The following is a 5,358-nucleotide window of genomic DNA, read 5'->3' on the forward strand; positions in this document are numbered from 1 at the left end:
GATCTAAGACAATTCCAAAAGACTCATGATGGAAAATGCTATTCATATCCAGAGAAAGAATTATAGCGTCTAAATGCAGATTGAAGCACAGTGTTTTCTTTCTTTTTGTTTTTTTTCTCATGTTTTTTCCCTTTTGTTCTGATTCTTCTTTCACAATATGATTAATGTGGAAATATGTTTAATATGATTGTACATGTATAGCTTATATCAGATTGCATGACGTCTTAGGGAGGAGGAAGGAAAGGGAAGGGAAGGGAAGGGGAAAATTTAGAACTCAAAATCTTATAAAAGTGAATGATGAAAACTAAAAATAAATAAAAAAAAATAAAATAAATGATGAACAAGATGGCTTCAGAAAAACCTGGGATGACTTATATGAACTGATGCAAAGTGAAGTGAGCAGAACCAGGAGAACACCATATACAGGAACAGCAATATTGTAAGGATGATCAACTGTGAAAGATTTAGCTACTCTGATCAATATGATGATCTAAGATAATTCTGAAGGACTCATGGTAGAAACTGCTATTCACCTTCAGAGAGAAATGACAAACTCTTGGTGCAAATTGAGTATGGTTTTTTTTTTCAGTTTATTTTTCTTCCTTTTTTTGGATAATATGGAAATATATTTTTACATTATTTCACAGGCATAATTGATATATTGCTTGCCTTCTCAAAGAGTGGAGAAGTGGCTGCAGGGAGGGAGAGGAAGAATTTGGAACTCAAAAAAAATTTTAAAGTTACTATTAAAAATAAATTGTAAATGAAAGAAATATTTTAAAAAGAAAAGAAATGCAGATAGGAGTTGGAATGATGTGTGCAAGCAGGCCAGTTTGTTTGGGAATGTCAAATAAGGGGAATAAGATGAAATGCCTGGAAAAATAGGCTGAAACCAGACTATGAAGGGTTTAAAATGCCAAAATGGAGTTTCTATTTTATACTAGAGTCGATAGGGAGTCAGCTACTGAAGCTTTTTAAACAAGGGAATAACTTATCAGACCTATACTTCAGCAATATTAATTTGGTGATTTTGTAGAGGGTGGATTCGAAAGGGGAGAAATTGATGGCAGGGAAATCAATTAGGAGGCTATTTTAATATTCCAAATAAGAAGTGTTGAGGATCTGAACTAAGGTGGCACTCTAAGGGAGAGGGGAATGATTAGAGATGTTGTGGAAATAGAGTCATCAGAAATTGGCAACTCTTTGGATATAGAGGGTTAGGAAGAGCAATGGACAACTATGAAGTTTTGAATCTGGCTGCCTAGACAGGAGTCCTTGACAGGAATAGGGAAGTTAGGAAGAAGGGTAAGCTTTGGTGGTGGGGAGGAGGAAATTCATTGTGTTTACTGTGTTAAGAATGAGATGCCTATGCAACATCAAGATAGAACTATCCAGTAAGCATTTGATTTAGAGAAAGAGTTTAGGAGAGAAATAAGGGCTGGATAGGTAGATTTGGAAAACATCAGCATAGAGGAGATTACTAAGTAAAGAACACTGACAAGTAGACAGATAGGAGAACCAGGCAAAAACAGAGTCATAAAAACCCAGGGAAGAGAGAGTAACCAAGAGAAAGGGGTTAGTCAATAGTGTCAAAAATTACCAAGGCCAAGGATGAAGCCATCCACATTTGACAATAAGAAATTATTGGTGACCTTGGTGAGAGCAGTTTTAGTCAAGTGGTGAGGTTGGAAACCAGTTTTCAAAACAGGAAAAAGGAGAAGAGACATAGGACAGTAGCTTGTGGGAAAGTAATAAGTTCTTTTTAAAGATGAGTAGATCTAAATGGTTTTAGGCAGCCAGGATGGAACCAATGAATAAAGAGAGATTGAAGATTAGAAAATAAATGAAGGGGCAAGCTGCATATTAGAGATGAGAGAATGGGATTATGGGTACAAATTGGTGTTGGCAAAGAGAGGGTTCACTTCTTCCTTGGATTCTGGAGCAAAGGAGAAAATGGGGGGTGATGAAAGGATCTGAAAGGTAAGGTTGGGGGAAAAGAGGAAGCTCATAAGGTTTCAATTTGCTTGATGAAATATAAGGTGAAGTCCTTTGCTGAGAGGGATAGCAAAGGGATGGTTTGATGACACAAAGTTTAGAACAAGTGATTCATGAAGTTCAGGACTGATGCTGTGAATGAGTGTGAAAGACTCCATCAAAGAGAATACAAAGATTGCTATGAAATACTGAGCAGTTGAGATTAGAGAATAGATTTGTAGTTGACCCAGTTAGCGTGTTGACCCACTTCAGGTGGTGTTTAGCAGCACAGGAGCAGGAATGGAGATAGCAAATGGTGGAGGCAAATCCAAGGTTGAGATTTAGGAAAGGATGACTAGGAACAGCACTCCAGTGTGGTCTGACCAGGAGAAAATGAGGCAGAGGCTTCACCGCCTTGGTCATAAAAACTTTGCGCCTCTCACTAAATTCCTTGAGGACTGGGATTATTTCACTTTGTATGCAAAAGGACCTAGCACAGTGCCTGGCAAGTAACATAACAGACACATAATAAATGTTTGTGGATTGATTGAATGCAGCCTATAATTACATTAGGGATTCTTTGGTGCTCTCAGTTTGGTGTTGGTGTTATTGTCGTGGCCAAATCTCTGCTTAAATCAGTCTGACCCTTTATGCTTTAGGTGCCCCTTCTGGGATTGTTAATGACTTTCCCTTTTAGGAAAGATTTTCATCTCCTCCCCCTTGGGACTGGGATCATGATTCACCACTTAAACTGAGCTCAAGGGATTTGGAATCCCTCCAAAAAGCTAGATTTAGAGTCTGTCCATCAATAAATATTTGTTGAGCACCTACTATGTACTAGGCACTGTGCTAAAATGCTGGGGATATAAAGAATGGTAAAACACAGTACTTGCTGTCAAGGAACCCACAATCTAATGGGGGAGACAACATGCAAACAAATCCATATAAACAAGCTATCTGCAAGATGAATTGAGAACTACAGAGGGAAGGCACTAGAAGGAGGATCAGGAAAGGCTTCTTAGAGAAAGTAGGATTTTAGTTGGGACTTGAAGGAAGCCAGGGAGGCCTGGAGGCAGAGATGAGGAAGGAGTGCATTCCAGGCTTGGGGGACAGCCAATGAAAATGACCAGAGTCTGGAAATAGAGTGTCTTGTTCAAGCAAAAGCAGGAAGACTAGTATCACTGAATTGCAGAGTACATGGCAGGATTAGGATGCGGGTGGGGTGGGGGTCAGGAAATGTAAAATGCAAGAACACTGGAAAGGTGGAGAAGTGCCAAGCAAAAGATTTTATAGGGGCAGCTAGATGGCACAATGGATAGAGCACCGGCCCTGGAGTTAGGAGGACCTGAGTTCAAATTCGGCCTCAGACACATAATACTAGCCGTGTGACCCTAGGGAAGTCACTTAACTCCAATTGCCTTACACACAAAACAAACAAACAAACAAATTTTATATTTGGTCTTGGAGGTGATGGGGAGCTGCTGATGATTTTATTGATTGGAAGGGAGAAAAGAGGTTGTACTTTAGGAAGATAACTTTGACCACTGAGTGGAGGATGGACTGGAGTTGATGAAAAGATCGACAATATGATAAGGGGGCAAAGGACTATGGAAGAGAAGTGTAGTCACCAAAGGGGTCAAACTAGGAAGGGAGAAGAATGTAGCTAGTGCAGCATGATAGTTTGAGAAAGAACTGGGGGACTGAAGGATTGGAGGTCATGATGTGGATGAAGAACAAGGTTTGAGAAAGTATATTGACAATAGATTGTGATCAGATAAGGGAACTTCATAATGAATGTTGAAGTCCTGCATTTGTGAGTGATGGCAAGATCATAACCATATTTGTGTGTGGCTGAGGTGGGGTGGAATAGGAGGTTGTGTGGAGTGAATAAGTTGGGGAACTATGAGGTTAGGGTATTTGGGGGAATATCAGTATGTATGTTGAAGTAGGGTAGAAGTTAGACTATGAACCAGGTACTGAAGTCATTGAGAAAAGAAGGGGAATATTCTAGAAGTGGGTGGACAACAGGTGTGAGAATTCTGATTGGGTGGTAGATACAGATAGAATGAACTTCAAAAGAGAGGTTACTGAGTGATAGTGGCCAAGGGAGAACCTGGTAGGAGCAATGGGGAGCAAGAAATTGTCCAACTATTCTACTTTGACTAATGAGTCATGAGAGAGGGAAGCTGTCATCAGGAGGGAGTTAGGTCTCAATGAGAACCAGAAGATGCCTATGGATTTTGTTGCTTATGGATGGAACTGGCTTTCCAGAGTGTATAGAGTAAAACAGTGGATAACTTTAGAGTGGGACATGGGAGGGGGTGTCAGATGAGATAAAGTTTGATTGCGAGGAATGGAATAACGTAAAGTATTGGGAGTCAGGAACAGGGCTTTCTATGATGACTCAAAATCACTGAGATGAGGAGGGTATGACTGGTTATGATTTTTTTCATCATTGAGGAATGAGTTTAGGCGGATTCAAGGGGTTTGGTCTTAAGGTAGACTACTCTTAGGCCCTTAGGCAGTTGAAGTAAGGGAACAACTGTGCTTGGAGCTGAAGGAATGTGTTACTCCCCTTTCTCCAAGGCAAATGACTAGGTCAGAGACTTAATGGATGGCATTCTCTTCTTCTCTGAAAGGGAGAAAGCTGGTGCTCAGCAGTGGTGTTTCATGTCTTGTAGCAGGAGGCAGAAGACCTGAACGGATGGAATGATTTTTTCTTGCCCCAGAATTGTGTAGGGGATATAGCTGGGCAAGATCTGGCCTTACCCCAAAGGACCTTTCAATTAAATGGAGAATGATAGAATAGGCATGTAGTTATAGTACATGTGGAAGAATGTGAAAAATGCCTTAAGAGAGGTACAAAGTGTCATTCCTAGTAGGGAAGGGAAAAGTCACTGGAGGGGGGGAAGTGATCAGGGAAATCTTCATGGAGGTAGCTGTGTTTGAATGACATTTAGGTGAGACATAAACTGAACAAAGCTCATAGCTGTCTTGTCAGATCATCAGCCCAATTACACTTCAGTAGTTCATGCTGACTTGACTCCAAGAAGTCTCAAAATGGTAGTCTGGACCTTGCTTAATGCAGACCATTTCTGGTTTCCTGACCTCCATGACTGAGTCTCTAGACAAACATGACAAACATTCTAATTTGTTCTGAAATTTCCCCAAATTTCTGGAGAAACCCTAAACTCCCATCTCTACTCCAATCTTCCCTGACTTGGGAAAATGGTTTCATGACTCTAACTTCAGAAGATTCCCATTGTCCTTCAGCCATCTGTTTGTAGAAAAGAGAATTCTGCTCATTGCTTCACAATCCAAAAGAAGGTGTATAGGGGTGTGTGTGTGTGTGTGTGTGTGTGTGTGTGTGTGTGTGTGTGTGTG

Source organism: Vombatus ursinus, unplaced genomic scaffold (assembly GCF_900497805.2).
Source record: "Vombatus ursinus unplaced genomic scaffold, bare-nosed wombat genome assembly UNPS02014793.1, whole genome shotgun sequence".
In the NCBI taxonomy this organism is placed as follows: domain Eukaryota; kingdom Metazoa; phylum Chordata; class Mammalia; order Diprotodontia; family Vombatidae; genus Vombatus; species Vombatus ursinus.